General features: G+C 37.8%; 3 pseudogenes; 2 read left to right on the top strand and 1 right to left on the bottom strand.

Moving 5' to 3' along the window:
* The first annotated feature begins 1,183 nt into the window (after nucleotides 1–1,183).
* On the top strand, nucleotides 1,184–1,712 carry LOC100684293 (annotated as a pseudogene).
* Nucleotides 1,713–17,097: 15,385 nt separating this feature from the next.
* Nucleotides 17,098–19,102, bottom strand: LOC100684062 (annotated as a pseudogene).
* An 84-nt stretch (nucleotides 19,103–19,186) lies between these two features.
* On the top strand, nucleotides 19,187–20,761 carry LOC119877451 (annotated as a pseudogene).
* Nucleotides 20,762–23,793: the final 3,032 nt, after the last annotated feature.

The following is a 23,793-nucleotide window of genomic DNA, read 5'->3' as shown; positions in this document are numbered from 1 at the left end:
TATTCTTTATTTAAAGGATTTTATTTATTTATTTATTTATTCATTCATTCATTCATTCATTCATTCACAAGAGAGACAGAGGCAGAAACATAGGCAGAGGGAGAAGCAGGCTCCATGCAGGGAGCCCAATGTGGGACTCGATGCCAGGACCCCGAGATCACACCCTGGGCCAAAGGCAGATGCTAAGTAGCTGAGCCACCCAGGTGCCCCCACATCCTCAGTCTTGTCTAGACCTCACCCTCATGCCTTCTTGGCTTGATGGAAGAGATCAGAACATCTGTCTTTAGCCAACAACTTGTTCTCCAAGTGTTATGAGCGGGATCACTTCCATTATTCCTGGGGTGTGGCTTATATGTGCAGAAGCATCAAGAAAGGCTTAGTGGTAGGTACAGTACAGCTGCTGCTTGCACTGCAGCTCAGGGTATGGGGCCTGCCACTTACACCAACCTCAACTGATGACATTAATCACTCTGTTCTGTAGGTGTGGGCAGTGGCCCTGGCAAGATTGGCACAGGTGCAGGGTGGGGAGGAGATGCTACTCGGTTTGCACACTGCCCTGGTAGGTCTGCGGGCGTCACGGTCATAACCCTGCACAGCAGAGTCAGGCAGTCATGGACCTACCAGCAGGAGGACATCCTGGCCACAGTGGAAAATTTGTAGCCAGAAATGAGAAACATTGCAAGGCATCATAACCAAGAAGTTGCAGTTCATGCGTATCAGTTGAGGTGGTCCAAAAGACTTGCTAGGCTCACTTATCTAAAGAATATGCAGAGGTGTGGAGTGCCCGGATGGCATAGTTGGTTAAGCTGAGAACTCTTGATTTTGACTTGGGTCACAATCTCAGGTTGTGTGAAAGAGCTCCAGCCTGGGGCTCTGCGCTGAGCAGGTGGAGTCAGCCTGGGATTCTCATTCTCTCCTCTGTCTCTGCCCCTCCCCCCCCTTGACTCTGGCTCTCTTATTATTATTATTTTTTTAAGATTTTATTTATTTATTCATGAGAGACGCAGAAAGAGAGAGAGAGAGAGAGGAGGCAGAGACACAGGCAGAGGGAGAAGCAGGCTTCACGCAGGGAGCCGATGTGGGACTCGATCCCAGGACTCCAGGATCACGCCCTGAGCCGAAGGCAGGTGCTAAACCGCTGAGCCACCCAGGGATCCCCATCTCTGGCTCTCTTAAAAAGAATATGCAGAGGTTTGTTTCAGAGCTGTATGTTTGGCATAACTGCCACCCCTTTAGAGCCAATGAGCTGGTTTGGATTCTGGTTCCATTGTGGGTCTTCATGTCTGTTGCTCTCTGGAATTCTGTCACAGGGGCAACATATTCAGGAGCAAACTTTGCTGTTCAGGAACCAGTTAGCTATCGATGGGGTGCTAGAGTTTCCTGACCTCACTGTACTAGTGGGGTTCTGCCTGTCTCCACTGGTGTCATCGTGGAGATTTTTGCTCTGCAAAAAATTGGAATGTCTCATTTTCAGACATACATCGCACACTTTGTACAGTATTGGTGTTGATGATTCTAACTGCTGTGACAGTACCTTCATTGATGGTCTTCCACTGGTGATGTTCTAGCTTCACGGGACATTTACAGAACCTACTGATGTGTTCTGCTAGGTTTTGCCAACTTTGCCTAATACTGGTGACCAAGTCAGATTCAGACATTCCTTATAAGGACCTCTTTGCTGCCTTTACACTAAGTTCATTTCAAGAAAATGACATGCTTTTCAGTAATTTTCAAACAGTTGCAGTGTCACTATCACAATAGATTTAGGCTTAGAAATTCAGATGTGATTTAATTTGTATTTAAAATCATGAATTGTGTGAAGTGCTGTACGTTAAGATATAATCAAAATATATTTGACAATACTTAAAATCTTTTAAATGCTAGAAATGTAAAGAAAATTTTAGAAATGAAATCCTAAAAAATACAAAAGTAGAATCAAAGTGTCTGGTTCTGCTTATAAAATTACTAGAGGTGCCAGAACTTTGGAAAACAGGATAATATACTGAATGATGTAGAATTATATTGACAAATCCTATACATTAAAGTTTTATAAAATAAGAGAATCCAGGGAAGTGCTTCTTAAAATTTTGGAGGCGTGGAGGATTATGGACCCGTTTACACATTTGCTGAAGGTATGGTTTTCTTTTCAGAAAAATCCTAGGACTCATAACATGACAGCCTTCATTGATGACTCCCCTTGCCCCACCCTAAGTCTTTCTGGTAATTCCTGGTTGAGAAATATTTTTCTAATGGAACACACAATGGTGAGTTAATGTGTGACTTTTATAAAATGGACTTGAGTTATAGGCAATAGAGTAGTGCATGAAGAAGGTACCTAATATGGTAGGTGATGTTGCCTTTCAACACTACTCAGAAAGAATACAAAAAGACACTTAAGATACAAAAAATGTGTTTTTGTAAGATTTTATTTATTTGAGAGAGTGATGAGAGAGAGAGACAGAGAGCAAGCACAGATGAGTAGGAGCAGAGGGAGAGGAAGAAGCAGACTTCTCTACTAAGCCAGGAGCCCAAGATGGGGCTTCATCCCAGGCCCCTGGGATCATGACCTGATCCAAAGGCAGCTGCTTAACTGGCTGAGCCACTCAGATACCTCTAACATGGGAAAAATTAAGAGGTAATATAAATTGTGTGTCCAGTTGTTCGCTTGTTTGATTTGAAAAGATGATAAAACTCATTGCAGTTTGGGATATTTATGATTAAATTTGACAGTCATTTGAGAAGATAAAAAAGGATCAGAAAATTTTTTTAATTTTTAAATTTTTTACATTGCTTGAGGCCAGAGGTTATGAATTGGAAAGTGAGAGCAGGGCTGGCTTTCTGAGCATGTGACCTATCTATGCTCAGAAAAGTCTTGCACTTGGTTTAATGTTCTGCTCTTGCCATTTTGAAATGCTTAATAATGTATCTTTGAGCTTGTGATTTGTAAGTGAAGTCTGAAAAGACAATGGAACATGCACATGAACAAATGAGATAACATGCAGTATATGTGACCATCTTGTCTCTTGTTGCCCCATTGCCATATCGTGTTCAGGAGATTTGCTAAATGGCTTCCATGGCACACATACTTTATACTTGGAGCTCTGTGCTGAGAAGGGCTTCATAACCTGGTTTACTGAAATTCTTGACATTCTTAACAATTTTTAAAAGATTTTAATTCCAATATAGTTGACCTACAGCATTATGTTAGTTTCAGGTATACAATATAGTGATTCAACGTTTTTGTACATTGAGTAATGTGATAAATGTACTCTTAATCCTTTTCATCTATTTCACTCACTCCCACTGGTAGACAACCAGTTTATTCTCTATAGTTAACAGTCTGTTTCTTGGTTTGTTTCTTTTTTTCTTTGTTCATTTTCTCTGTTCATTGTTTTGTTTCTTAAATTCCACATATGAGTGAAATCATATGGTATTTGTCTTTCTCTGACTAGCTTATTTCACTTAGCTTTACACTTTGTAGATCCACCCATGTTGATGCAAATGGCAAGTTTTCATTCTTTTTTTAATGACTAATATCCTACTGTGTTTGTGTGTGTGTGCATGTGTGTGTGTTTGTGTATTTTTCTCTTTATCCATTCATCTATAGATGGACACTTGACTGCTTCCATAATCTGGCTATTGTAAATAATGCTGCAATAAACATAGGGATGCATATGTCTTTTGAATTACTGGATCATACGATAGTTCTATTTTTAATTTTTTGAGGAATCTCCATATTGTTTTCCACAATGGCTGTACCAGTTTGCATTTCCACCAACAGTGCACAGGGGTTCCTTTTTCTCCAGAACCTTGCTAAGACTTGTTTCTTGAGTTTTTTGTTTTAGCTGTCTGACAGGTGTGAAGTGATATCTCATTGTGGTTTTGATTTGCATTTCCCTGGTGATGAGTGATGTTGAGCATCTTTTCATCTGTCTGTGAGCCATTTATATTTCTTCTTTGGAGAAATGTCTACCCGTTTTTTAAATTGAGTTATTTGGGGGTTTTTTGGTATTGAGTTGTATAATTTCTTTATATATTTTGGATACTAACCCTTTATCAGATATGTCATTTACAAATATCTTCTTCCATTCAGTAGTTTCAGTTTTGTTGATTGTTTCCTTTGCTGTGCAGAAGCATTTTATTTTGATGTAGTCCCAATAGTTTATTTTTGCTTTTGTTTCCCTTGCCTCAGGAGACATATCCAGAAAGATATTGCTATGGCTTATGTCAGAAAAATTACCTTTCCTTTCAGGATTTTTATGGTTTCAGGTTTCACATGGAGGTCTTTAATTCATTTTAAGTTTATTTTTTTGTGTATGGTGTAAGAAAGTGGTCCAGTTTCATTCTTTTGCATGTAGCTGTCCAGTTTCCCCAACATTTGTTGGAAGGACTGTCTTTTTCCTGTTGTATATTCTTGCCTCCTTTGTCAAAGATTAATTAACCAGATTTTCATGGGTTTATTTCTGGGCTCTCTATTCTATTTCAAAGTCTCAATGATTTTATCTTTAAACTTGTATATTCATTCTGGGTCTCACTGAACTTTCACACCTCTTAACCTAACCTGACATTGATTACTACCAGATAGTTTTAAGAAGCTAAACTTGACTTTATGGAGTCAATGAAGCCCGTTGGATCATCAGCAAAACTTTAACTGAAATTTAATGTTTTTAAATGTGCATAAAATCACTATTCTTCCTGCACTTGTGTAAATGACTAGGCCAAATTTAATGAGATTATTTCACAAACAACTCAGTTGCTGTAATTGTCTTTAGTAAAAATGGGGTGACTATAGAGAAAAAAAATTGTATTTCAATAGAAAACTATAGTGTGCCCATTTCAATAGAAAACTATAGTGTGCCCAATTCTATTTCTGCTCACTGTCTCTGAGGTTTTCTTATTAACCTGTAAGCTGTATTGTACCCTGAATTCTTCTGATTCTTCTAGTTTGTGTCCTCATATCTGGCCAAAACTCTTCAAACTCACATTTCCAATTCTCTCCTACACCTGTGACTTAGAATCACTAAAACCCAAAACTACCCTTTTCTCCATGCCCTATAAAGGGGGACAACTACATGTGGGCTGGAATAGCAGATTTTAGCTACCACAAACAAATCTGTATGTATGTCTGTATGTATGTACATATGTGAAAATGTAATTTAACTTGTGTGGACAGAGAGGTTTTCTGAATATTTAAGAGTTAAATCACTTTTGCTTATGTTTATGACTGCTTGAGGTTGAGCCTTTCTGAATATTTTAAAAATATATACCAATAAAACTACTCTGAAAAGGTATTTCCACCATTTGTAGACCATGTGACCTTGAAGTGTGTGCTATTTTTAATCCCTGTATCTAACTCAAGTCAAAACTCTACTTTTTTCAAAATTGTATTTTTTTAAAAAAAAATTTGCTTTTGAAACTTGAAGTTTTTAAAATAATGTGATATGATTGCTGTTGTCCTGGTCCCCAAAGAGTTTTCTCTGTCAAATCTTGAAATCAATAAAGATAGAAAGAATAACTTGGAATGTTAAACAAAACAAAATAAAAAACAAAGGAAAACATGCAAAGCTTCAGAGGTATCACCACAACAGATCATATATGTACAGTCTTCATACCTGTCTCTGTATAGGCCACTTAGAGAGTTCACCAAAACACCTTGACGTCATAGACATTAAAGTTGCAAACCAGGAAAATCCATCAGATTGAAACTGCCATCTTCAATCCACCATGTAGAGATGCTTCCAGCTCAAGTCTAGAAATATTCTTCACTGACTGCTCTTTAGACCAGAAACTAATTTTTAAACTAGCTTGTAATTTGCTCTATTAACCTTTGTTTTTCTTTTGTTTCCATAGAAGTATCTCTTATTAAATACCTGATTGCTCACACTATATAGCAATAGTTCTACTTAGAAGAAACTCCTACTTGCAATACTGTCTCTTGAAGTGAGACATCATCTTACTTATCCTGTCCTGAATAGTCATGCCATGATTCATTATTGTAAGACACAAATGCAATATTCAGATACTTATTTCCACCAATCCAAAAAGTTTTCTGAGATCCACTTCCAAAAGGAGACAATGGGTCCATATATTAAAATCTAGAGACTTGGTTTATTGGAAAAGACATCAATGAAAGATTGCAGTTGAACCTTATTAGAAGAGACCTTATCTACTACAAAATCTCTACAGTTACAACAAAAATCTATAAAATTTTTAGCCAGCATTATATTAGAGAACCACATAGCCTTAGGTTATTTACTAGCTGAACAAGAAAGAATATGTATTTTTATTAATAAATCATGTTATGCTTATGTAAATAACTTGGGGGAAATTGAAACCCGATTACATTTTATCCCCCTCAAAATGCAGACTGACTTGGAAAAGTAAAATTTGAATCTAATTGTAACCCAGTTGATCTTTATAGTTGGTTAAGTTTGGATGAATGGACACTTTAGCATTACTCTTGGTCACCGTGTTGTTTTCATGGTCTTTTGAAGATCACGAACCAGGATTTCAGTACTGATCATTCAAGTTCATGTAATTTTTGTTCTCATAAAGATCACCTGATAAGTCAGTAGCTGCTGACAAGTATTTAAGCTTTTGGAAGTATTTTTCCAAACACTTGGTATTATCCTATTGTTAGGATATTGTTTATATCCCTTATATATTCTATTGTCTCAAGAGTCTTTAATGCTTATCTTGATTCCCCCAAGATGCTTAAATAAAACTTAAGCTTTCTTCATGTTAGTGTTACCTCTCAGCTTCCTGGACAATCAGCTACAAACAAGTAAGCTTAGCAGTTATACTTTATAAAAAATGTAAGTTTCTAGTAACCAGTCACATACACACACACAAAGTACCCCCTCATTCATGCCTTATGAATTGAGTTGTAACTGCTGACAGTTGAGCTTCAAAACACTTTTGGTTTGAAGTCTGCCGATTCAGTTTGTCTCTTGCTCGGTAAAATATTCATATCAAGTAAAGCTCTCTGAATTTTCTCTTAGCAATGTGTTTTGAGTCCTCTGAAATGCAGTGCTCAGGTTCCCTGTCAGTACCTCTTTATCTTGGTATATGGGGGACTAACAGCACTCAGAAACCATGCTTTTCATTTGAACCAAAACTTGCTTCAAACACAGAATGGCAATGGTGTTCTATAAAACGTAAATGAAGAACATAATTATTTTCTAACAACTAACACTGAAAATGATGACATAGAAAGAAAAAGACAGGACAACCTAATTCCTTTTCTTTTCAGTCCATCCTATAAGTAAGCTGAAGGTTGAAAGTGTTGATAGAATGTACATACATAAAAACTAAAAACAGTTTAGTCTCGTGCAGCTTTTCTACTGTTCTGGTAAGAATGAAATACATATGCAGGCAAGAGCTATTAAGATGTGAATTATGTGATTTTGGTGATTGTGCACATTTAAGTTAAATGCCATTATGTTTGCATTTAAAACTAGTGTTGTACAATATAAAGATGAATGGTACAATTCATGCTAATGTTTGAAATTTGAAGTTCGCTTTTACTTAGAATGGCATTAAATGTCAAATGAATAAAACACAATGATAAATTGAGAGAGAAACCATGGAAAAAAGGGAAAAGCTTTGTATTCCAGTACCTTTAATTGCACTTTCATCTTACATTTTGAACATGGAGCCCCACATTTTCATTTTGTATTGGTCTGTACAAATTGTGTAGCTGGCCTTGAGCAAGGTCTTGAAGGTTCTGACTTTGGAAGGTGCCTTGCCCGTTCTTATTTTGATAATGGTCAAACTTTAGATTAAGTCTTTTTTATAGGGCGTGGAAGAATAAAATGGCTGAGCCTGGGGGACTCTGATCCACCAAAGAGGGAAAATTTCAGAGTTAGAAGCATAGGTAACTTTTGTTAATTTCAGAGTGACTTTGGCTTAGTTCTTCTTTTCTATGTTTAAACTTAATTATTTGAAATCTATCTTTCTTTCTTTCTCCTTCCTTCCTTCTTCTTCTTCATTCTTCTTCCTTCTTCTTTCTTTCTTTCTTTCTTTCTTTCTTTCTTTCTTTCTTTCTTTCTTTCTTTCTTTCTTTCTTCTCTTTTCTTGTAGGCATTTATTGCCATAAACTTCCCTCTTAGCACTACTTTTGCTGAGTGCCATAAGTTTCAGTATGTTGTATTTCCATTTCTATATGTTTCAAGATATTTTTTTGATTTTCCTTTTTTTAAAGAGTTTTTAAATATTTATTTTATTTATTTTTTATTTTTTAAGTAATCTCTACACCCAACATGGGACTCGAGTTTCCAACACCAATATTAAGGATCATATGTTCTACCAGCTGAGGCAGCCAGGTGTCCTGATTTCCCTTTTTTTTTTTTTTTTTTTCCTGATTTCCCTTCTGAGTTCATTTTAATCCATTGGTTGTTCAGGATTGCTTTAATTTTTACATATTTGTGAATTTTCTAGCTTTCCTCCTACTGTTGATTTCTAATTTCATACCATTGTGGTTGGAAAAGATACTTGGTATGACTTCAGTCTTTGTAAATTTGCTAAGACTTGATTTGTGACTTAAGAAATAGTCTATTCTAGAGAATATTCCATGATGTGCTTGGGAAGAATGTGTGTTCTGCTGCTGTTGGATGGAATGTTCTGTATGTCTGTTAGGTCCATTGAAAATATAGTTCAAGTCCTATGTTTCTTTTTTGATTTTCTATCTGGATTATCATCCACTGTTGAAAGTGTGGTATTAAACCTCCCCCACCCACCCCCAGTTATTAATTGTTGCCTATTAATACCTTCAATGTATTAGCGTTTGTTGAATATATTTAGGTATTCCAATGTTGGATACATTTATATTTGCAATTGTTATGTCCTCTTAATGAACTGACATCTTTTTCATTATATAATGACCTTTTGTCTCTTGTTTTTGCTTAAACTTTATTTTGTCTGAATTAAGTATAGATACCTTCACTTTCTTTTGGTTTCCATTTGTGTGGAATATATTTTTCTATCCCTTTACTTTGTCATGTATGCAAATTCCACCTTCTTAAAATATGTTTAATAGGGTTATGATTAGCTAGACTTATCTAGACGTTCCTGATTTTTATTTTCACTAATGTTGATTTACTTTTAAAAATCCATGGTAGGAGCACACTAAAAACAATTTGAGATATGTAGTAATTAATTGTCACAATAGAAAGGGGTTATTTCCCTTCTTTTTTTTCCTGATGTATATTATTCCTTCGAATATTGGGAATTGCTTACAGTTTGAGTGTTTGTGTTCTTCCCATATTCTTAAGTTTGAAATCCTAATTCCCAGTGGGAATGTGTTAAGAGGTGGGGCCTTTGGAAGGTATTTAGGTCACAGAGGCAGAGCCCTCATGAATGGGGTTGTTAATGTTTTTATAAAAGAGATTCCACAGAACTCCCTGGCCCCTTCCACCATTGAGGACACAGGGAGAAGTCACTGGCTGTGAACCAGGGAGCCCTCATTAAAAACCAAATCTGGCAGCACCATGATCCTTGACTTCTCAGCCTCTAGAACTGTGAGAAATAAAAATCTGTTGTTTGTAAGCCACTAGGACAGTGATATTTTGTTATAGCAGCCTAAACAGACTAACACTCTTATTAAGTAAAATAATTTATAGCGCACTGATAATCTATAAATAAAGAGAAAAAGGTATACATAGGACTTTATTTAGGAAAACAAGGTATACACCTATGTAAAGTTATATAACAATTAGGTAATAACTAAGAATGCTAATGACCTAAGATAAAAAGGAAATTAATATTGTAAAATGTGAGTTAGAAAATGAATGTTGGGACACCTGGGTGGCACAGTTGATTAAGTGACCAACTCTTGGTTTTGGATAGGGTCATGATCTCAGGGTCATGCGGTTAACCCCTACATTGGGCTCTGAACTCAGCCTGGAGTCTGCTTGAGTCTTTCCCTCTACTTTTCCCTCCCCACTCTCTCACTCTCATTCCTTCTCTCTCTAAAATAAATAAATAAATAAATAAATAAAATCTTAAAAAAATTTTTAGTTGAGGAAATTGAAACAATGGAGCGACTTTAATAAAGATTTCATTCATTCACAGAACAATTTTTTTTGAGAGAGAGTGGTGAGGTGGGGGCAGGGAGGGGTAGAGAGAGAATCTTAAGTGGGTTCCATGCCCAGCATGAAGCCCTTGAAGGGCTCGTTCTCAGAACCCTGAGATCATGATCTGAGCCAAAATCAAGAGTTAGATACCTAAGTGACTGAACCACCCAGGGGCCTTAAAGAACAAATGTATTTTTAAATACTAAGGCAGAGACTGCTGTTGCCTACCTAACATCCCTTCTTTCCTCTTCATAATAGAACCACTCTATTATTGGAGTAGTAATATGTACAGTTTTAATAAACATTTCAAACCTCCCTTTTACAATAATATCTAATATGAGTGGAAGTCCTTGTATAGGGAACTATGTAAGTTTCATGACACATTGTCTTAGGCTTCTAGCTTATGAAAAATGTAAATCCTAAACCAGGTATAGCAGAAATGGCCATCTTTCATGTCACTTTACATCATGCCATAATTACTTATTTTGATGTCTCTCTTCCCTAAAATGTGTAAACTCTATCATGACAGGGGCTGTGTCTGTCTTGTTTAATATTGGATCCTGGAAGAGGCACAGAATAAATCTTTGCTTCATGAATGAATGAATGAATGAAGCAACGACTGTCTGAACTTTGTATTGAGAAGGATTCTGAGTTAGTATTATACTGAGGGGAAATAATATCATTGTCAATTTGTTATGAATGTCATAGGCATGCCATAGGAGAGGGGATACGTACCTGCCAGACATGTGTCATTTTCATTAAAGCTTTATCTTATAAACACAAATCACTAATGTTATGTTATTTGATGGCTAATTTTGCTTTTGTGTTATGTGTTGATGTAATGGAAGAACTGATAGATCAGTAAAACAGTTATAAGTATTATAGAAATAGTAAGAATGTTGAAGTTTAACTAAAATTTGTTTTGTTCAATCTCGTTCAAGTTCTAGATTTTGGAGGCATGATTTATTGAAAGTTTCACAGGTTTTTTTTTTTTTTTTAAAGATTTTATTTATTTATTCAAGAGAGACACAGAGAGAGGCAGAGACATAGGCAGACGGAGAGGCAGGCTCCCTGTGGCGAGCCCAATGTGGGATTCAAGATCCCAGGACTCTGGGATCACACCCTGAGCTGAAGGCAGACACTCAACCACAGAGCCACCCAGGCATCCCAGTTTCACAGTTTCTTGAAGTGGTTTCTTGTATTTCTCTTCCGACAATATGTTCCTGCCTCACCTTATTAATGACTTCACCTAATTTAACCACCCATTACAGAGCTGTATGGCTAATTATTCTGGTGCAAAGGAGGGCTAAAGAGAACAGAATCAGAAAGATTATTCTGAAATTGCATGAAAAGACCTAAAACTCTGAAATTTCAGTTGCAACCTTCTTCCAATACATTCTCACTCCAGTTTTTAAGTGAAATTAAATAGAGGTTGAAACTCTCATACAGTTTTTCTTGTCATTAAAAAAAACTTCCTGAATCATACATACTCTATTCATTTTGACTAGAAGCATGTTTATTCAACATTCATTTCTATTATACAAATATTCTCAAGTGTCTACATTTGATACTCTATTTTGACACATTTGTGTTTATCCTTGGAAATCTCAATTCCATTTGATGTTATTATATAATTTCTTTCATAAACAACTTTCTTCAAATAGGATCTTTCTTGGGTATACTTAAAGACTAGACTGGCAATGTACACTAAGAGAAGGCAAGTTTTGCTGTAAAATGGCACTATGTATCAAAGTAAAAAGGGGCTGATGACTGAGAAAGAGGCCTATAGTGAAGGAGGTACAACAAGTAGAATGAGGTTTCTAGAATAGTCAAGAGATGTGCACATACTTATAAAATTCCAAACTAATTATTTCTTAGATTATCTATGGCAGTGCTATTATATTAGCATGTCTAGTTACATATGAAATTATCAGCTTCTTGTGCAAAGTGAAACAATAGAAAAAATTTCAATTTACTAGTTTTCCAGCATTCTTGTCTTTTAAATATTATTTTGCTTAGATAGAAATGCAGTGTTTATTGATAGCATCAAATTTTGATTACAATTTAGTATGGAGTTATAATAAAAATGAAATATGATTTACTCTAGGCACTTGTAGATTTTACTAGCAAATTACCTCATTTACAGAACATTAGTGAATTATCTCATCTGACAGTGGTTGGCTAACTTTGCCAGGTTGGGAGAATGGAAATGTGCACTGAGGGAAGATAAATTTTACCTTACCTAAGAGGCAGATTCTAACATACAGTCCAGTCTGAGGACCACTGCTCTAAATGACCAATTCTGGAACAACTGGTCTCCTTAGGCAATCCACTCTCTTGACCACTTAGATTGTAATCTCCTTTCTGGAGCATGATCTACCTTTCTATCTCTACCTGGGAACAGATCTATTCAATTTGAAAGTAAGTAGGAGACACTGTGCTCCTGTTGCTAAAAACCTTACATATCTCTCCTAGGAAAAAGGAATATTCTCTTGCATAATCTCAGTACAGTGAGCAAAATAAGAAAATTTTACATTGATACAATATTTTCAAGCCTACAATATGTATTTCATCAATTGGTGCAATAATGTTTTTTATAGCTTTATTTTTTCTCAGGTTCATGATCTAATCTAGAATTACTCTATTAGTTTGTTTTTCAAGATTCAGTTTGATTCTAACTCCTTTGCTACAGTATGCTAGAACAGGTTGGCTGGGTTCAGTCCCCTTTAGTTAATTGTCTTTTGCCTTTCAAACTATAGCTTTATTTGTGTTAGTACGCCTTCTTGCCATCAAAGTCTTTACATATAAAAAAGCCACAAATAAATTTGCTTTAACTTCCATTTCAGCCTACATTTACTCCTACAATAACTGTCTTGGATTACAAACATGGCTCTTCAGCGAGCCCTGTGAAATAGTTGAGTCTCACCTATATGCTTTTCAGGTAGGCCATCTTAAAAAAAGGTAAACTACTGGACACCAAAAACATGATCCATGAAAGGAAAAAGCCATCTATTGTATCTTATTCAAATGAAAAAAAAAATTGCTCTGTGAAAGGTCCTGTTAAGAGGATAAAGAGACAAGTTACTGACTGGGAGAAAATGTTTGCAAACCACTTGCAGTAGGTTGAAAAATGGGTACTTAAAAATACCAAGTCCGATCACTGGAACTTGTAAATGTTAATTGGAAAAAGGGTCTTTTTTTTTTTTTTTTTTCCTTTAAAACTTTTATTAGAGGTACCTGGTTAGCTCAGTGGGTTAAGCGTCTGCCTTTGGCTCAGGTCATGACCCCAGGGTCCTGGGATGGATCCTGCATCCACCACCCTGCTCAGCAGGGAGTCTGCTTCTCTCTCTCCCTCTGACTCTCCCTCCTGCTCATGCTCTTGCTTACACACACTCTCTCTCTCAAATGAATAAATAAATAAAATCTTTTAAAAAAACTTTTATTAATTAATGTTTTCAAAATACATAGAATTTGACAAGAAAAGGGGTAATTTTCTTGTATAATGAACACCTAATTAATTAAGCTAAAGATTTTGAGATAAGGAGATTATTTTTGGTTACCCAGGTGGGCCCTAAATGTCATTACAAGAAGCTTTATAAGAGAGATACAGTGATTTGACAAATACACAAAGAAAGAAAGATGATGTGAAGATGGTAGTAGAGAGTGGAGTGATGCAGCCACCAGGCAAACACTCAGAGGAAGAAGGAGATGGGAAGATTGAGCAGAGAGAGAGAGGTGACGGTAAATTTAGGAGTGCTAACAGCCACTAGAAGCTGGAAGAGGCAAAGAAAGTCTTTTATTCCAGAGGTAATTTAATCCTGCTAATACACTGATTTTCGACTTCTAGCCTCTAGAACCGGGGGAGAAACAGAGTTCTATTGTCTTAAGACACTCCCTTTGTGTTGATCTGTTACAGCAGCTATAGGAAAACAATACAACACCAATCCAATAAAGAGCTACATCTTGATTATATAAAGAATGTTGAAACTCAGTAGTAAAAAACAACCTAATTAGAAAATAAGCAAAAGACATGCACAAACATTTATTTCACTGAAGAGGATAAACCAATGGCAGAAAAGCACATGAAAAGATGTTTAACAGAATTAGCCATCAAAGAAATGCAAATTAAGATCACAATGAAATTTCAACTCTACACCTATCAGCAAGAGTAAAATAAAAAAAATAATGGCAACACCAAATTCTGGTGAGGATGTGGATAAATCAGTATAAATGATCCAATCATGTATAAATGATCCAAATTAGGAATGTAAAATGGTAGGAATGTAAAATGATACAGCCACTCTGGAAAAAAGTTAGGTAAGTTCTTAAAAAATGAAATATGTGATTATTGTATAATTCAGCTATTGTGCTCTTGGGCATTTCCCCCAAAGAATTGAAAACTTATGTTTACACAAAGACTTGTATATAAATATTCATAGAAGCTTTATTTGTAGCAACCCAAACCTGGAATCATTGCAGATGTCCTTCAAATGGTGAATGGTTAAACAAATTGTGGTATACCTATACCAAGGGTAACAAATAAAGGAACCTTAATACATGCAACAATTTAGATGAATCTCTGAAGAATTATGTTGAGTGGAAAAAGTCAATACCTAAAGGTTACATACTGTATGATTCCATTTATGTAACAGTTTTGAAATAACAAAATTTTAGAAATAGAAGGCAGATTCCTGATTGTCACTGAATAGAAATAGGGATAGAGAGTGGGTTGGGAAGAAGGTGAGTATGCTTATAAAATTGCAGCATGGGGCAGCCTGGGTGGCTCAGCAGTTTAGCTCCGCCTTCAGCCCAGGGTGTGAACCTGGAGACCTCTGATCGAGTCCCACATTGGGCTCACTCGATGGAGCCTGCTTCTCCCCCTGCCTGTGTCTCTGCCTCTCTCTGTGTGTCTCTCATAAATGAATGAATAAAATCTTCAAAATAAATAAATAAAGTTGCAACATGAAAGACACTTGAGATTTACTTTTTTTCCCTGTTAAAAAATAAGAGCTTTATTGAGTTATGATTTACACACCATACAATTTACCCATTTACAGTATACAAATCAATGGTTTTTAGTCTATTCACAGACACTTGGAACCATTGTCACAATTTTAAAGGATTTTCACTCCAAAAAGAAACATAACTGCTAGAAGTCATTCCCCATTTCTCCCAACCGCCTTCCTCAGCCCTAGGCAATCCCTAATCTATTTTCTGTTTCAATATGTTTGCCTATTTTGCATATTTCATGTAAACGGAATCATATAATATATGGTCTTTTGTGACTGGCTTCTTTCACTTAGCATCATGATTTCAAGATTCACCTAAGATGTAGCACAAATGCATTCTTCATTCCTTTTTATTGCTAAGTAATATGCTATTGTATAGATATGCCACATTTATTTATCCATTCATAAGTTGGATTTAGGTCCTTCCTGCTTTTTTGGCTATTATGAGTAATTTGCTATGAACATTTATGTAAAATTTTTTTTGTGTGGGCATTTGTTTCTATTAGGATCTATACCTAAGAGTACAACTGCTGGGTCATATGGTAACTTCACATTTACCCATTTGAGGAACTGCCAGCCTGCTTTTTGAAGCAGCCACACCATTTTACATTCCTGCTAGTAGAATATGAGGGTTCAGATTTATCTACATTCTCATGACATTTGTTACTATCTTTCTCTTTGATTCTAGCCATCCTAACAGGTGTGACATGGTATCTCAGTTACTTTTAATTTGCATTTCTCTGATGTGTTAATGATATTGAGCATTTTCCCATGTGTTTATTGGCCATTTTTATGTCTTCTTTAGAGAAATGTCTATTGAGATCATTTGTCCGTTAAAAAAAAATGGGTTGTTTCTGTTATTGAGTTGTAAGAGTTCTTTAAGTTCTTTTTTTTAATGATTTTATTTATTTATTCATGAGAGACACAGGGAGAGAGAAACAGAGACACAGGCAGAGGGAGAAGCAGGCTCCCTGCAGGGAGGCTGATGTGGAACTTGATCCCAGGCCCCCCCTCCCTTCCCCCCCCCCCCCCCGTGGATCACAACCTTAGCCAAAGGTAGAGGCTCTGCTCAATCACTGAGCCACCAAGGTGTATTTTAGAATAAATTCTTTTTATCAGATACATGATATATAAAAATGTCTTCCCACTATGTAGGTTGTCTTTTTGCTTTCTTAAAGGTATACATTGAAGTACAAACGTTTTTAATTTCTTTCTTTTCTTTCTTCCACTGGTGTTTGTGCTTTTATTGTCATATCTAAGAAACCATTGCCTCATTCAAGGTCACGAAGATTTACACCAATGTTTTCTTCTAAGAGTTTTATAGTTTTAGTTCTTATATTTAAGTCCCTGTGGTTTATCTTGACTTTGGTGGATACATAAACCTACACAGGTAAAAATACAGAGTTTAATACACATATACACACCTACACACACAGCAGATGAGTACAAATAAAACTGAGGGAATCTTATTAAGATTGGTGGATTGTATTGTCAATATCTTGGTGTGATATAATACTATAGTATTATAAAATGTTACCACTATGGCAAATTGAGCAAAGTGTACAGGGATCTTTGTATCATTTCTTGGAACTGCATGTGAATCTAAAATTATGTCAATAAAACTTTTGATTAAAATTAGTAATCTTTAGAAATTGCTATTTTTCCTCTTTTTGCCCAATTAGTGGTTGTCACTTTTTGAAAAAAAATTTTTTTCCTCTATAAAAGGACAACATAACAAGTATTGCCAGATGAATTAAGAGCATTCTGTGGGTATAGGGTAATTCTTGTCTTTAAAAATAAGAAATAGGTTGGATGCCTGGGTGGCTTAGCGGTTGAGTGTTGAGCATCTACCTTCACCTCAGGGCGTGATCCCAGGGCCCTGGATTGAGTCCTGCATCGGGCTCCCCGCAGGGAGCCTGCTTCTCCCTCTGCTTATGTCTCTGCCTCCTCCTCTGTGTCTCTTATGAGTAAATAAGTAAAATCTTAAAAAAAAAATAGGAAGATTCTTTTGTTCCTCAGCAGGTGTGTGCAGTGCACCAGAGACTGGCTCTGGTGATCTGGTCATTATACTCTGTCATCTCCATCTTGAGGATGTAGGGAATTATGCTATCAAAATATTGACAATGAGGCCAGTAAAAATAAATAAACAAATAAATAAAATGAAATAAATTAAGTTCTGTTACTGTTGGAGCTGATAGCCTGTGGCCAGCGGATATATGAGAATCTGGGCCACTCAGAAGGTGTCTTCTGAGTAGGGTTTCTGAACATAGTCTTGTAAGTCTATCTCTATTTTTTCTTGGACTTTTTCAGTCTGGTTTGTGCTGGTCAAACCTGGATGGTCAGGACTAAAGAGAACTGTAGCTTTAAGGTGTGCATACTCACCGCTGTCTATGTTCAGCTTCACCCTACTGTTAATAGAAGTCCTACTGATGCTTCCAGATGTGCTCCTTGACTTGCTTTATCCAGTAACCAGAAAGTTTATCTTCATTGATGCAGTTCTACAGGTGGTTGATGGTAGCTGCCAGGATATTGGAGAGACTTAAACCTGAGCACACTGGGTGAGGCCAAGGGTGAAGAGCTCATTCCAACAGGACAGCTTGAGGCTGGCGTTGCATCCCTGACCAAGTGTCTGAACTGCTGGGATTGGCCTGGGGTGATGCATGGGGAGGAAAAGCAAGTGTGATGTAGACTTGCAGATGTAGCCCATGTTGAGGTACTCGTATCATTATGAGCTTACATGTGTTCTAAGTGTCTAAAAGGAGGAAGCCTTTGACCTCAATGGTGGGTGGGGACTGGTCTCCAGTGATAACATGGATGCTCCATGGATCCTCCACTGGTGTCTGTCCTCCCTGCTAGGCTTGGAGACATGAAGCTGTCTGTGGTATTAGTGCTTTTGCTAACATATCAAATGCTGAAAGAATCTCACTTTCAGACTGGTTCTCCCATGGTGTTTCCATAGCATTACCATTGTTAAGGGGTTTATATAGGTCTACAAAGGAGGTTACTATATTTGCTAGTATGCCCAGAGCCCCCTTGCTTGTCTCAGGTTTAGAATACATGGTCAGGAGAACTACACCATCCTGGCATATATCAAAGGCTCCTGGATGATTTCAAGTTTCTTAGTTAAAGCAGCACAATTGCTTGGTTTCTCCCATTGCACATTAAATGCCCCCTAACCCCCAAAGGGCTTCTGTTCTCACTGTATAGATTACATTTCCATACCCGTCTCTAAGCATTTTTTTATTCAACAAAACTGACAGCTGTGCTGGTGATGCTTATTGATGATACAGTCTTGGTTGCTTTGACAGATGTAGCTCAAATTTTCCTTGTACCTCTTTTGAATACATTTTGCATTCTTCACAACTGACATCTCCATCCATAGCAACAACCAGGAGCTTTGTGGCCACAGACCATATAGTACTCCACCCCCTGGGGCCGCAGTATGTGGGCCTTCCAGAGGAAATGCTCTGCAGAAGCAGAGTCCCTTATGATTTGGATCCTGCCAAGGATGAGGTTATCCCAGGTGGTGAGAATGAGCTACCTGGCACTGGATGTCTCCAGGAAAGCTGGGATCCCCTTCTCAGTCCCAGCTCCATCTGGAATGGTGCTTTCAGAATCCAGAGGTATCTACCACCACGGTGACTATCTGGATTTTCTGTCTGCTGGTCTGTAGCAACCTGAGCACACTGAGGCCAGGCTACAGCAGAGTGAGCGGAGGTTACCTGGGTGCACCTGGACGGCCTGAATTTCTCATGCCGGAAATTCCTGCAAGAGATCTGTGTGCAGTGCCTCAGCCACCCTGCACTGAACCAGTCTCCCCAAATTTGTAGCTGCCTGGGAAGCGAAATCACCAGAGAAACTCGAGATTTGGCACCCAAGTGGCCTAGAAGCAGGTAAGGTGTCTGTGGAGGCCCTAGGCAGAGGGTAGGGCACAAGAGGCCCAGCTCCCAGGCATTTGGCTGGTGGCAGGAGCCTAGGGTGGTGGGCTGATAAGGCTGTGGGCCAGGGGGCAGAGGGCATAGGGGATGGTTGTGGGGCAGAGGGCATAGGAGATGGCTGTGAGCACCCCGGGGTTGTGAGGAAAGATTGTTATTGTTTTTGTCAATGCAAGGTCAGAGTTCATGACCCCTGTGGCTCTGTAACTGGCTTGCTTTTTTCTTTAAAGTTTGAAAAATTACTTTATGAAGCCTTAGGAACTACTAAGTATAATTGATCTGTAGTCCAGAGTTAAATAAAATGTAATAATAGCGCAACTCCAAAATAAAAGTTGTGAGACCATGAAATTTCCCAACACTTGATTTTAATACATTGTGTTGATTTTCTAAAATGATTCAGAGACAATATTTACAGTAGCTGAAGTATTTATGAAAAAATCTGGCATCAGGTATTTATATATGTGTATATGTGTGTGTGTGTGTATGTATATATAAAACCCAAGATTATATGAACTAGGAAATAATTGTATGTCTCTACAGCAGTACTAGAGTGTACAGTTTGAGACTGAGATTTATATTTGGAAAGGGAGCAGACGTTTCCAAAATCTGCTCATCTTTCCAATGTGCATGGTGATGGTACTGAAGGATAACCCCACACTGGATTTAGAAAACTCCACACATGAATTGATTCCAGCTGTGAGGACCTGCCTTTCAGGCAGACATCTGGGCCTGCAGTCAGATGTGGACAATCCTTGGGTGATTTGCCACCTGCCTCATAGCCCAGATCTGTAGACATTTCTGCACAACTACTAACAACATCCAGTCCCAGGTCACTATGACCTTCACCAAGAGCTAGGTGGACTGAGAAGACTTGTGGATAACTCATGGTGGCTCCATTTCAGGCTTGGCAGAGCTGGGACACGATGTGATTAAGATTCTGATTCTACCATGACTACAGCAGGAAGTGAAGTGGCTCTGCAGTGTCCTGGATGGCCCTGTGCTGAGCAACATCAACTGCATCTGAGTTGACCACATGCAGGGCCTCCTCCTGAAACACTATGCCTTAGTACCAGCTGCTCCCACATCTGATAATTAGGATTCCTGTGGGGCAGAATTTGGGGCCCTGGACTCCTCCTTTCCTCCCATGTGGCAGAGCTCTGGCCAGGTTGCTCTACAGGCTCAGTAGGTCAGCAGGACTGCTCTGATCACCCCTCATCATTGGTCCACAATGACCTCTTACGGGCCCCTCAGCTTGGTCCTAGGACCTCTGTTTTGCTAAAGGTTCCGGTGCCACCATACTGCCCATCCAGACACAGGTGTGTCTGTGAACTGCTGCTCCATCTTACTCTTCCCCTCCTCTAACCAAGTTTAGGATAATGTCATTGTCCTCCATGACTCTTATACCCAATAGGTCTTATCCCTCAGCTGTTCATCTTCTGGTGCAGGTTCTAGCACTACCTCTCCTGTCACCACCACTATCCCCAGTGTGCAGCCCACTGTTATACTACTGATCTCCATGGCCACAATTGCACCCCCACCTTCCTTTGGTCCCTGGTATTGTCCAGAAGTATGTCATGGTCTCTCTTCCCCCAATAGAGGAGGGGCAAAGGATGCCCTATTACCCATCCTTCTCCCAGTCCTCAGCCCCCTCCCAACTTGAGGGCAGTGCCTTCTGTGAGGGAAATAGGAAGCTGGGGACAGCCCTCCTCCAGCTCCAGGGACTCCAAAGGCTAATGGCTTCTAGTCCCCTAGATCTGGCTGCTCACATCACCCTGCTCCTTGATGCTGTTACACATCAGTCTACTTTCTTCTTCCCCCCAGATTCTTACATGCATGCTGGGTGGCAGACTGTTTCTCCCACATTACTTTCTATTTAGATACTGTGCAGCCAATTCCATATCATAAAAGTTTGATTTGTTAAAAAAAAAAAGAAAGAAAGAAAAGACTTCAATGTAAGACCTGGAACCATGAAACTCCTGGCAGAAAACATAAGCAGTGAGGCCCCTTGACAGTGGTGTTGGTGATAATTTTTTGGATTTGACACCAAGAGCAAAGGCAACAAAAACAAAAATAGACAAGAGGGACTACATCAAACTAAAAAAGCTTTTGCACAGTGAAGGAAACCACCAGCAAAACAAATGGGAAAAGATATTTCAAATGATATATCTGACGAGACTAATATCCAAAATATATAAAGAACATATACAACTGAACAGTATAAACCCCAAATAATCCAATTTAAAAATGGGCAGGGAACCTGAATAGACATTTTTCTGTTTTGTTTTAAGTAGGCTCCATGCCCAGTGTGGATGCCAACATAGGGCTTGAACTCACAACCCTGAGATCAAGACCTGAGTTAAGATCAGGAGTTGAATACTTAACTGACTAAACACCCCTGAATAGATGTTTTCCCAAAGAAGGCACACAGCCAACAGACACATGAAAAGGTGCTCAACATCACTAATCCCTGGGAAAATGAAAATCAAACCCACGATGACATACCATGTTACACCTGTCACAATGGCACTACTTTCACAAAGACAAGAAATAAGTGGTGACAAAGATATGGAATTAAGGAGATCCTTATGCATTGTTGACAGGACTGTAAATTGGAGCAGCCACTGTGAAAACAGTATATAGTTTCCCCCCAAAATTAAAAATAGAAATACCATATGATCCAGTAATTCTACTACTAGATATTTTTACCCAAAGAAAATGAAAACACTAATTTGAAAACATATGCACCCCTATGTTAATTGCAACATTATTTACAATAGCCAAATTATGAAAGTCACCTAAATGGCATAGGTGATATATGGGTAAGTGTGTGTGTTGTGTGTGTGTGTGCACACACACAGACACACACACACACACATATATATATAATAGGTATTATATATATAATAAAATGGGATGTAACTCAGCTATAAAAATGAATATGATCTTGCCATTTGCAATAATATGCATGTACCTAGAAAGTATTATGCTAAGTGAAATAGATGGAGAAATTAAGTAAGGAAGTTAAAAAAAAAGGTGAGTTGTTAGGACGGATAGAAAATGGAGACATTTATAAACTTAAAGTTAATAATGCTAATTGGAAGGAGAGGTTGTTAAAAGAGCCTGGGTTGTTTGAAACAGAGATTTTTGAAATGAAGCAATTGAAGGAAATGAAAAAGTTCAAAGTATCACCATGGGAGTAGGTAGCTAGGATAAAGTTATGAAGAAGTTAGGGACCTCTGAGGTCAGTTATTCGATTGATTGCCTATGTGGACAGTGAGCTCCCCCAGCATTTATTTATGGCAGAGCTTGGAGGTGAGTCATGTGCCAAGTCACAGGTGAATGACGGGGAATGACCTAAAAAAGGAAAAACAGGAAGAAATGAGAGGAACAATAGTCTGGATTGTCAGAGGATAATCTACGGTAACCCAAGAGGGCTATAGGGCCAGCCAGCAGTACCCTTGGGGAAGTCCAATTTCAACTAAGTCAAGGTGGTAGATAGAGGAGGGATTGTGGGCCAGGCTGAGATTATAGGGAGTTTGTTGATTATGAATCACCAGGTGTTCAACAGGTGTAGTAGGTTTTGTAGAAGGGAAGTGGACAAAGGATATGAGACCAGGTCATGGCATGCAGTACAAGTATTAAGGGATGGATGGTATCCTGAAATGTTGTTGAGGGGGTGGTTTACATTTTGGATATTGATATTTTAAAGCAAGGACTAGAGCCAAAGTGGATTTAACTCTCAAACCTACTTTTTGAGGATGAGTAGGAACTAATGAGTAGCAGCTAATGACTTTTTTTTTTTTTTTTTTAAGGCCAGATAGCAGCTAACAGAATCAGAATCATTTTCTTTCCTGCTGGGTGAAAAATGATATCTCCTTGCTGATTTAAATTGCATTTCTTTAATTTCAAGTGAGGTTGGGCATATTTTCATGTACTTTTAAAACAATTGTTTTAAAGTAGATTATCTTTTTCTTCTTTTTAAAGTTTGTACCAGCCCTTAGTAAATTGAGGAAATTAGCTCTTTGATATATGCATTACAAATATTTTTTCCCATTATTTATTTGTCTTTGACTTTGTTTATAGTACTTTGTCATGTAGCAGTTTTTAAAAGTTTGTTCTAGATTTACTAATCTTTCTTTTTTATGATTCTGGGGTTTTGTTCCTTTTACTTTCTAATATTATAAATTATTTACTTGTGATTTGTTCTGGAAGTTTTTGGAATTCATTTTAATAGTAAAATCTTTTTTCTATTTGGAATTAAATTTGGTATAAGAGGTGAGGAAGAGATCTAGCTTAATTTTCTTAGCAGATAGATGTTCAATTGTCCCAGCACCACTTAGCTACTGATGTGAAACGTTGTCTTTATCATAAATAAAATTCCAGGCCTATTTTAGGCCCATTTTAGAAGAATAAAGGTTTATGTAAGACTGCATGGTATCCTTGAGAGGCATGTTTGGAGTGAAATAAGACTAAATTCTGATTTTAGCACTTGGTGTTGACCTTGGCCAAGGAACTTCTCTGAGTTCTAGTTTTTTTTTTTTTTTCCATCTTCAAAATGGATATGATCATAGCCTTTGAGGACTATGACAGTGTGTGAAATGCACGCACTAGAGCAATGTAAGCAAGGAAGAGCAAGAAAGGGGAAGGGAGGTCAGAGGAGTAAGGAGCCAGGTTGTCTGATACTCTGTAGGCCATTGTGAAGATTTTGTTTTTTCACTTGAGGGAAATGGGAAACTGCTAAGGATTTTGAACAGATAAGTGGTATGATCTAATGTA

The sequence above is a fragment of the Canis lupus genome, chromosome 23 (assembly GCF_011100685.1).
Source record: "Canis lupus familiaris isolate Mischka breed German Shepherd chromosome 23, alternate assembly UU_Cfam_GSD_1.0, whole genome shotgun sequence".
In the NCBI taxonomy this organism is placed as follows: Eukaryota; Metazoa; Chordata; class Mammalia; order Carnivora; family Canidae; genus Canis; species Canis lupus.
Note: the sequence above shows the minus strand (reverse complement) of the source record. Positions and strands in the feature narration are given on the sequence as shown.